Source organism: Struthio camelus, chromosome 1, assembly GCF_040807025.1.
Source record: "Struthio camelus isolate bStrCam1 chromosome 1, bStrCam1.hap1, whole genome shotgun sequence".
Classification (NCBI taxonomy): domain Eukaryota; kingdom Metazoa; phylum Chordata; class Aves; order Struthioniformes; family Struthionidae; genus Struthio; species Struthio camelus.
Window position 1 is genome coordinate 57,626,496 of NC_090942.1, and position 11,935 is coordinate 57,638,430.

Below are 11,935 nucleotides of genomic sequence, written 5' to 3' on the forward strand. Positions count from 1 at the left end.
TGGCAAGCTAGCTAATGATTTCTCTGAGGAGTTCTGAGATTGTTACATGCCCCCTTTGGAGTACACCTAATTGAAAAAAAGTTATTTTCATAGGATTCAACATCTTATTAAAAAAAAAAAAAGGCAAAAAAAAGCCAGAAAAACTCACTCCTATCCTCTTTCACACTATGTGGACATGAACATTTTTCATTTCTAAGGTACAAACTACAATAACTTGTCTTATCTCAGGTTGAAATCAGTCTCCTATTTTCTCTTCTATAGGTTTGGGTATCGAAACTTGCAGGCTAGATGAACTCAAATGAATCTGTTGTCCTCCTATGCTCTTGGAGCTGGTTACGCTCTGGTTATCTATCTATCCTTTTAAAAGTTGGCAGGGACTTGTTAAAAGCTTTAGCAAGGTAATCTATATGAGATTTGAGTATGTCTCCTATAACTTTTCTTCATTTATTTTCCTAGCTCATGAGACATTTAGCTACCGAAGTCGCTTTTAAGATTGTAAACAGCAAGTTTATTGTCTCTCAGCTAAAACGTACCAGAGACACACATAGATTTAGGAACAAAGAAAACAAAAGGAAGTATTTCAGCCACAGCTACTCATACTGGCCAGTACAAGTTGGCCAAAACGTTGGGGTGAACTATCCTTTTGCCTTTTTTTTTTTTTTTTTCCCCAAGGGTCTGAGCTCATATTTGAAAGACCCAGGACCTAAACAGCGTCTTGGACTGCCATAGTGCAGCAATAGCAGAACTGCATAGAGGAAAGTAAGAGTATGTTGCTTTTAAACTCCCTATGTTCCCTTTCTGGCATACAGCCCATTTCTAAGCTACGTCAGAACAATTTCTATGGGTTAGTTTTCCTTGATGTCAGAGCAGCAGTTGAGCAATTAATTCCTCTTTACTTCTTTTTGAAAATGAAACAAGGCAAGTAACAAATCTTTCTACTACATTACAGGCAATTTTTCCAAGCAAAGTAGTCAGATCTATTTCAGTTTAGATAAAACAGAATGCATTTCTTCTGAGGTACAGCAGCGAAAACAGAAAATAAGTGATTTTTTGAACATTAACTGCCTGACAGGATGAGCGCAATGAGATGCTCTGCAACTTGCGCTATGAAGCATTCAGAATAATTTTCAGGTACCTTTGGAGACACAAAACTGAAAAAGGCTTGTGTCTAAACAGCCAAACGCTTCCTTTCTGAGGGCTGGGGCCACCGATACATTCTCAGAGCACATCCACACTGTCATGCTTCTCTGAGAAAGAGACTCTCCTCAGATACCCTTTTGGCAGCCCTTTTGTCTTCAAAAAACCATCTACCACAGAAAATGACTGTTGGGAAATACTTTACAGAACAAGGATTGAGCCAAGTCTTCATTTAGCGTTAACAGACTTAACAGAGCTGTTAAGTGTACGGAGCTGCTCTGCAGAAAACATTCATTTGGCCTGCTGACTTCCTGTGAATGTTTGGGTATCCGCAACAGCGCGCGATGCAGAGAGTCCTGAACTAGTGCCAGGTCAGGGTAAGTTCACAGAGTGTAATATTGCACCATGCAGACGAACTAGTTAAGATCCAGAAGCAGCACAATCACATTCACACAAAGCTTTCTCGGGGCTAATGAGCCCAGTTTTTTCAGAGCGGTATTCTATGCACAGCTCTACCACTTCGGGATCTGAGCTGGTTCACACTGCGTGGGGTATCAGAAAGCAGTCAGAACAGCAAATGAAATCCACATGTAAGTACCAGTGAGGTTTGTCTCTATAATCTCTGTGCCTGCTTTAATGAATTTTTTGCTACACAAGTACCAGGCCATCAGAACAGGCCCAACTCCTAAAAGGCGTTTGACACCACAGAGCACGCCAAGTCACACTAGCAAAGGATCTTCGAGTCACAGAGGCTTTAGATTACGAAACGTGGCTAAATCCTATTCTCTTTCTCTCTCTCTTTTTCCCCTGCTGGGTTTTCGTTAGGGTTTTGTGAGCGATTTTTTCCCCATTTGTTTCAGCAAGCAGAACAAAAGTACTTTCCCGTGTCTGATCCAAACTAAGTCTTTTTAGTTTTCAAAACACTGTTCAATTCAAAACAAAGTGCTCTTTTCCCATTTCAGGCTTCTTTAATCAAGAACAAAGCAAGGGAAATGAAGGACTATGAACCTTATTCAAAGGCTTGTAAAGCAGCACGTAGCCAAAGATGCGGGATGCAGTTGTCTATTGTCTAAAGGCTCCCACTTTTTAAGGGAATGCCTTAATGACTGGCCTATAAAATATTGTAATGTAATTCTTTATCACTGTCTATTAACACCATTTACTTTGAATTAGAAGTTCATTACTAGAATACAGGTATTCCTCTCCCCAGATGAGTGCCTAACAGTTAGCCTGCAGTCTCTTTCTCTTTGGCTCAAATAATATTTCAGCTGCCCATGCAAAGCAGAAAAGCTGCAACAGGAAGTTTTGAAATGATTTTGTGTGCCAATCTCACAGTGCCTCTCCCTCATATCCAAGTGTTCCTTATGGGGTCTGGTGATTAGGAAATGTAGGTTTAAATCTTCTCAGGTGAAAGATGAAATTGCTCCATTTTCCATATTTTGGATGACCCTTTGATTATTGGGTATAAACGGAAGAAGCTACTTCCTTCAAATTCCCTCCCCGGCAAACGTAATAGTTATTCTCAAGTTCTTTTGGGAAGACTGAATAAATTATTCAGCAAGAGATCACCAAACCTTTATCTCTATGCTAATTAGACACCAAGAAGCATCAAAGGGCAGAAGTATTCAAGAGCTAACATTTGTAATATACACTGTTGCTAAGATGAACTTCATAAGCTACTGTTTTTCCATGTGTAATGTCAGCAGATGCTCAGCTTTGTGTTCAAATAGCATGTTAGTAGCTTAACGAGTAACTTTAATTCCTGCTCATGAATAAGGTAGATAGCGGCAGGCCTCTAGAGGTAGTAGCAGACCACTTTTGACGGTCACAATACCTGCCACAGTTTGTGATTAGTTTCATCCAATACCCATCTCCCATAAATAAACAATATGGACCTTTTTGACTTCTATGGATTACGGTCAATGACTTCCGCTCTGTCTGAACACACTGACATTCAGTTTTCATTAGCACCTGTGATGCACACGCCCCTGCTCTCCAGCTTTCACTGTGCTGTTGAAAATATCGTGCTTCTATTTGGCTTGAAGAGGTGTAAGCAGACTTTTTGCGCTTATTACCCACAGTACCTCAGAACTGAGGCCTCTGTATTATCCTTTATACTTTTATGCCCATTAGACAGTTTTGCACAGGCAGAGTGCCGAGTCAGACAGGTAACTTGGTCTGCAGTTTACTTGCACAGTTCAGCATCCCGGGAAGCCTCCCATTCCCTCCTTGTCTGCCGATAAAGACAAACTGGAAACGAGTTCAACCTGTTTGTTAACACAGCAAAGTGCATTGCTAAAGAAATTCTTCGGTATTGCGTTACAGAGCATTTCCTTTTTGGCTTGTTGAGGCCAAGGCAGCATCTCTGGGCGTTTCAGAATTTGCTCAGAGTCTCTACTCAGGCCCCGCTAACGTTTGTGCCTGCAGCCGTTTAAGGGCTGTTCAAGTGCAGCGCCTGCTTCCAGGACCCACATGGGGAGTAATGCTGAAGGTAGTAGGTGATGGCAACGTAGCAGTCAGAGTGAAGGAGGCAATGCTGGTGAAGTCCTTGCCCAGAGAAGGGAGGGCCCGGCGTGGGTGAAATGGCAGAGTGCTATTTACAAGCACTGTTACAGTCCCGGCTTGTGATAAACAAATTAACCTAGGTTTCTCACAGGTGGGGAGGGAGCATGCAAACGTCCTTGAAGATAGCGTCTGAGGCTTCACGTGCTGCTGGAAGCTGCCACTGGCTGTATCAAACAGAAAACCTGCCACGAGCGCTTTGCAAGGGTCTGGCAGCAGCCGTTCCGCTGGCTCTCCCGTTTTCTGCACAGTTCACAGGGCAGCGAGTCCATCCAGCTCCTCCTTAAGCCTCTGTCCCAGGACAAGAGGACCTTTTCTAAGGAGAGGGGCAAAGGATACTCTTCTCTGCTTTGGCAAGAGCTCCTGTATCCCTTTGAAACAGCCTCATATTCTCCCTCAGTTATTTGCTTCTTGCTCCCAGGAGAAGGTCCAATGACTCGATGTTTTCAGATCATTAGATATGTTTTCCTGATGCTGTACATCTCTCTTCCCATTTGCTATCTGCCCAACATACTCTGTTATTGAAGGTATGTTCAGCACTGTAAACACAATTTTTTGCCTTTCACTGCCTGTGGTTTTGTTTTCAAATGTACCATTTTGGCAGCTTGTGCACCTGGGCTACACTAAAAACAACTACATTTTAATCTGATAGTCCATTAATCTTCCACTACAACGCTGTCCACTGAGTCCCAGAGAGAATAATATTTCTCCCATTTTTATATTTATGCTGAGCATGATCTGCTGGAATCAAGCTCTTGCAAAACCATGGAATCTGTAAGAATCATGTTCTTGTATGTTCTTCTAAATGCAAGACGTTGTCTTGGCTTATTTTGTTTATCACAGCATAAATAGCTTTATATTTAGAGGATTTTTTTTTTTGTGAACTCTGCCTTTTACCTGCTTTTCTATCTCTGATATCTTTTCTTACAATGTTTTGAATTTTCTAGAAGAGGAATGCCCAACCTTTCCTTAGCCACAAGACATTAACTTCGGGACTACTACTACCTGCAGAGAATATAGCAAAGCAGTTTCTGCTCCCTTGCACCACAGCTGTATAACTAAGACTATCTAGGCTGCTGTCACAAATGACATCAAATTGCAACTCAAGCATATTGTCCATAAGCTGTTGTATGGACTGCAAAACTACTGCTTGGCAAATTCTTCTCTTTCTAACCATTAGTACTGACTGCTTTAGTGGTCTTTATTATTATTTTTATGGTCTTGGAACTTTGTTACTGTCCGACCTTTCATGAAAGGACTTACCCCGCATATCAGGAGACAGCAAAAAAGGTGAAAACATCGTTTGCCTCTTCAAACTTCATTTTCAATCTATTCTAAGATCTCTCAGAAATTACATCTTTATATAAATGTAATACCTTTCAAATTTAAGTTATGAAACCGTGTAACAGAATTTCACCGTTTGAGTTAACCGAAAAATATTTAAAATTTTGAGGGCTTCAAACCCAGCTATTGTCAGAAAATACAGGTAGATTGTGATGGCTTTTCTTTTTCTGGCATTCATTTCTTGTGGCTACAAAGTTATGTTTAAATCTTTTCCAACTGTCTTCCATAATTCCAGAAAAAACAAAAAAATCATCTCTAATGAGGCTTTTAACTGCACCATTTTTCCATTTGGGATATTTTAAAATTTCATTTAACTCCTAGTACCATTGTTGCTCATCACTTAGAGTCTGCTTGTCTGATACAGGTCTGCTTCATTCACTCTCTGATTAGATGTGCATACACTGAGTAGCTGCACAAGAAAAACGACCTGGCTGTTTCAGCTGGTTGTGCCACAGCTTCTTAACTCGCTACCAATCAGGATCAAAGTACATCAGCAAGGATTTTTAAGAAAGAATGACAGAATATATTGCCATTTCCCCAACTATTACCTAAGATTTTAATCACCTAAGTCAAATACTTCAAGCCCTAGTACTTCCAACTTTGAGCACTGGTTAAAACACACCTCCTGTTCCTTTTTGAGAACATTTGCAGGAAAACAGAAAGTGAACAGTAATTAACTCCCCCTCCATCCCCAAGAAAGCTAATTTCCCCAGGAGCCTGAAATTAGATGCTTATGATTCTATAGAAAAACAGGAATAAGGGGACCCGGAATTTTCAAGAGTGGTCTGCACCCAACTGCTCACACTGGCAAGGTGTGCACGCCATGGTGGCCTCTGCAGTCCAGGTCTTATGGAGCCCGGCAAGGCTGTGTCCTGGTGGTGACACTGGTGTGACCTGGGGTATCCTGTACAGTTTGGTCCCTCAGGTGTCCAGATCAGAGCACACTTGAGGTCTCCCCCTGCCAGGGTATACAAAAGGACCATGCACACTAGTTCTCATCCTACCACATGGCTGAGCCAGGCCAGGGGCCTAGGCACAGGATACAGCAATATAAAGTGCGTGGAGGAGCTCATCCGCTTCAGGATTGCCAAAAGCACCGGATTCAAGCACCACCAGCACTTTTGAAAGCCAAGCAGTCTGTTGAATCTCCACAGAAGAGTCTAGGACTCAACTTTAAAGCATTGCTCTTTCAGAATCTTGATATTTTCACAGTATTTTCACAGCAGATCTGCTCCACCATGGGTAGCAAGTATGGTGACAGCCTGCCTCCTTGCCTTTGGAGGACAAAATTCAGGAGGACAGCAGAGGGCCAGCACGGAAACTGCAGCCAACCCTTCACACACAACCTGTATTACTTTCAGGAGCTCTACAGAGCTTTTTATAATGGCAGAAGTTTGGCTGAAAGCATGTTTGCCTGCTCAGCTGTCTTTTGCATTCTTTGATTTTTAAAAGAAATGAGTGAATTGATTTTTAAAGGAAATGAGTGAAATGAGCGGGGAGAGGAGGAGGAGGAAGATGGAGGGTGAGAGAGAGGATGGAGAGGAGTGTTAAGTGAAAATGAATGATAACTGCAGAATTTCCTGGTATCACATCTTCTGTGGGAGAGTTCTGGGTGACAAGGCCTGTATTCATGCTACAGTGACAAAATACTAGCACAAGAACTGGGAGGCCAGTGAAGGATTAGAGCTACTCAGATAACAAGAAAAGAAAAGGAACTATGACATTTCTCGGATGGAGCTTTGCTTTTGGAAAGTTATGCTCATCAGCTTCACGCCACGTTCCCATGTGAGAAAGCCAGAAGATATCACCCAGCGTGTACACGTTGTCTTAACTAAACGACCTCTGAACGTGTTTTCTGCTGAAGCTGTAGCATGACAGTTTTGAGTGAAAAATGCCTTCCCACGTTCGGGATGCTTAAAGCTTTCTCAAAATGTATACATTTGTACAGATATTTCATAACTTTCCATTCCTGGAGGGATATTATTGACTCGTCTATATACGAAAGGAGGAACAAAGAAAGAGCAAGGAATTAAAGACCTGTCTCTCAGATGGGATATTTAGAAAAACATATATTGTCACTGTCAAAAGACACAATATATCTACCTTTAAATCAGTTCATTAAGCAATTCAGATCTCCCCACTGTATCAACTGGTTAGTACCACAAGCAATTACTACACTGGCCTTTCCATTATCTGTGAACAATATTTCCTTGAGCAATGTAATTATTGAAGGCAAGATTCTTTCAGTTCTTTCATTTGTACAATCTCAAACCAAGAGATACATTTAAACTTTTTTTTTTTTTTTTTTTAAATCTCTTGTCATGCTTGCTGACTCTCTGCTTTGTAATCTTTAATGGGATACGGCATATCAAGCTAACGGAGAAATTGCTTATGAAGACAATCTCTGAAGAATCTAGCTTTCCCCAAGAAAGCTGCAGTGTAGCAGTGCGTGGAGAACACCACAGTATAGAGCTATAACGAGAAGCTAAAATAAATCAGCAATCAAGAAGTCAACGGTTGTACAGATCTGTTTAAATAGCAGGTGCAGGGGCTTGCATGGAATCAGCTTATGTAACGCAGAATCTTATTACAGCTATTAAAAGATAGGGAGCATTTCTGGATCACCTGAAAGAGTCTCTCACATAAGTAAGATTATATTCACATACAGAGCTCTTTCTCATACTACCAAAGTGCCCTTAATTTGGATGTAGCTGTAATCAGAGTTGCATGTTATACTATAGTCAAAGTATTCTGTGAAAATGACCAAACTGTACCAGCGGAGATGCAGTTTTCCTATTGCAATAGTGCGTATACCGAAACAGTAGGCTCCAGGCTCGGAGCTGTCAATGGAAAATTTGGAAAACTCCTTGCACTAGAGTATTCTGCACATCAGTCATGAAGGGCAACTGCATCTGTTTAGCTGTGTTGTCAGAAATCTGTCATGTAAAAGTAACCAAGAGAAATTAATAAGGAGGGAGGCATGTTGACAGACTTTTCCTACCACTTAAAGAAAAAATATTACCATATGCTATATGGCTTTTGGATTTCTGCAGATGGTACTTACCTTCTGTTGTGTAGTTGAGAGAAAATGAGTTTTACCCACTTTAACTTAGGTGGTACAAATTTGCACATTTCATTTGTGTACCAAGTAGGTATGCTTACTCTTCAATTTTGAATTTGCCACATTTCCTCTGCATACCTACCAGCTACACTTTGTATTTTATATTCTACCCCAGTAAGACAGCATGGTGCTGTGGGCCAGCCTCTGGATACATGCACAGCTCTTCAGTTTTTTTCTTTAAGCAGCTTCCTATGACTGTTACAGAGCATTGGTTACTTTGGGAGAGTTTTCCCCGCAGGCTGGAAATCTGTCTCTACCTTTCCTTCTCCACATGGCTCCGAGTTTGCTAATGATCACATTTGAGACCATTTGATGCCAGAAGCTAACTTGTGGGGCTGCTCAGTGAATATGCTGTATCAATGCAAGATGAGTGGATGGAATGTTTTCTACTGTTTTCCTTTTCATGAGCAAATAGATCTAATCTGGTGGTATTAACATTTGTGCTGTGACTGGTATGGATATAGTGATAACAGATAAATTGTTCAGTCTTTACAAGATCTGCATCAGCAACAGCTAGATTTCATAGCACACATATTTCAACAACATTCTCTCTCTCTCTCTAGTACTGTTAGCTATTTAGGATTTTTTTATGTGTACACATATATATATTTTTATATATATATACAGATATATATTCCTTGACATCTCTGGTTCTTATGTAATTATAGACAAAAAGGATCTTGAATCTTGATACATTTTAGCTTATTGCTAATGCAGAGAATAACTTCCTTTGATGCATAATCTCCAAAAGTCTGACTGGGACCTAGCTGGGACTTGACTGGGACCGTAGCTTCATTAAGAACCACAGAATCATATTGGACAAGTCACAACTTAGTGCCGAATTACTTCTTTTCAAGAGGTTGTGTAAAAATCACATTTGCTTTTTGGTCTTAGTTTATTGTTTTTAAACTAAGATGGCATTTCTTTTCATGACAAATGTTTCTGTAAATCACCCATATTACGATGTGTTAAAATATTTGCAATTTGGTGGTCAGTGTTAAGAACAGCCAAATAACCAAGTAAAGTGTCCATATTACTCCAAACTACATTATATTAATTAGCAAGCAAACATTTTTCTCATTTTTTAGTTACAATGGACCAGTTAAGCCCATAGAAAACTCTTATCAATTCTGGATGTTCTTCCTCAAGACATGTCTTAACCCATACATGTAACGGTAGCCAATATTGAGGGCTAACCATGGATGGACAAAGAACTACCATTTTACAGATACTTTCTGTGAAGAACTTGGAATGGTCTTCTCAAACGACAGAACAAACACGGGTGGCAAGAAATCTTCCTCTGATACCATGAATCAAAACTTAACGTGGAAACATTTTCTAACAAAAATTTTCAAAGCTCTTATCTGAAGGAGCAACAGGAAATATTGTCTTCAGTAAACAAAATAAAGTATATTCTCTGACCTCATGGGCACATACGGATCTTTTAACATGAATGTGTTCAGGGAAACAAATCAACTCTCAACGACTTTGACCTTCTCTTGGGATTCAGTTGACCTACTGTCATTAAGCCAGTTACCAGCAAATGACATTACAACAAAGTGATTTTTTCCTAGAGTCTCTGGACAGGTTTATTGCTCTTATTTGCCAATTAAAAAAGAAACAATAAAACCAAAAACCCCCCAAAACTGTCATCTCTGTTGTCTGACCAAGACCAAGGAAATCGTTTTTTTTTCACCAGATCGCAGGAAGATGAATCATGATGAGATATGAGGCTCCTGTGTGAAGAAGCTGCAGATTTATTTCCAATAACTTGATCACTTGACCTCTCTTCGTAGGGCATTGATCAAAAAACTTCCAAAGACCTGACATCATGCAAGCACTGATTCTTATTCTTCTCATAGCGAGGCCTTTTGCTGAATAGACCTCCTTTGGTGATATGCACAGAAATTCTTTTTCAGCAAAGCGGGCATCGTATTAAAACACAATAATGGCAATTCTCTTTTAACATCTAATGAAAAATATGGCAACACGATTCATGAAGAGCTATAAGCATATGGTTACTAGATTGCCAGTCCTATGGAAAGCACCTATTCTATTGCTGAAGTTGGGTTAAAGCCACTTTTGTTACAGGCTGCCATAGTAAGTAAACTTTTACATAAGTTAAAAGTTCTGACCACCGAAACTTTAACATCAAGTCATTCATTGATTCTATCAAAAAGATTCTTTGAGAACATCTTAATCCATCATAAATAGGTAAACGGCTTTCCTTGTCTTGGCAGTAGCATGCTGATACTGGATTATAAAACCAATTTCAACATTTATAAATATTATAAAAATAAAAAAATAAAACAAGCTTGTTTTTCAGAAGTGTTCTACCATTCATACCTTATAGTTGCGTTGATTTATTTATTAACCTTCTTTTTGAGCTACTGATAGTTAGATAGGAACCTTTCAGCAATCTTATCTTCCACACAATATTTTGAGTTTTATCATGACAAAGATCCTCATTGTCATCATTGACATAATCTTTGCACAGTGCTGTCCTATCTCAAACGTAATGAAGCCATCATGGGTCTTCCTGTATGCAACTAAGCTACAAGAAGAGAAGTCTCCATTCTCCGTATCACAGTAGAGTCCATTTAGCAGTAGAATAAGTCATTCTAATCAGCGAGAACTTCTTAAACACAAATGTTTTACCATATATCTTTTCTTCAGTAATAAAAGAACATCTCAGGGAGTGCTAACTCATTCTCGACTTCAGAATTCACCGAAAATATTCTTTTTTGCTACAGTGCCGTGTTTCAGACCAAACTAAGAGTGCTGGCATGATAAACTGCCTCTATAGCACTCATGTCACCAGCACTTAATTTTGCCGAATCGATTTATCTTGAGAAGTGTAATATCTACCTGAACACAGTGTTTCCCATGTTGTTATGGATTGCTAAGGCAGGTTTGAAAGTGGTGTTCCCCCCCCCCCCTTTTTTTTTTTTTGTTTAAGTTTACTCTTTTTCATCAATATTATTGCTTCTAGGTAACTTTCTGGAAACAGAGCTCTTTAGATAGTACAGCAATATGAGTATTTTTAAAATTTTTCTAACTTTATGCAATTGTACTGTAACTGACAACACTTACATGCTTTCCCTTTATTAGACAAGGTGATGACCTTCAATGAATTTATCTAGTCAAGTCAGAAGAGTCATGTCCTAATTTACATAATATGCGGAGGTTTGTTGCAATACCAATGTCAGACAAGAATACCCATTTACCTGCTTATTTTAAACAAAATTGCACAAAGTTCTTTATTGATAGCATTGGCACTATTATTGAGGGATAATTATTTACTTTTATCTCATTTAATACTTTTGACTTTTCCCACATGGAATCAACGTCTTAGTATTCCAGCCACATTTCACACCAAATAAAAGCCTACTAAGTGACCTAACACCGATCAGCAGAGAATCCCAGGTAAGAGGCGTGGGTCACCTACAATGCCACCAAGGTTGCTTAGTGCCCAGAAATGAATACTTAACAGATACTGAAGGTGTTTGCGTTGGGGCGGGGAGAAGGGAGTGACATCATTATAACATAACACCATATAGTTTATCAATATGTCAAGTTTTATGCTCTGAACATCACATTCATAATTCAATAGTGCATTATTGATCACAAAGTGAGGAAATGAGACTTCCCCAAGTTTAAGGAATGCAGAGCCCATTTTGAATGCCTAGAATAAGCATGGAATTAAGAGTGTAGCTGCTGTGTCAACTCTGTATTCCTGATCAAAGTAGCTTAGTAGTTAACGTTTACAGA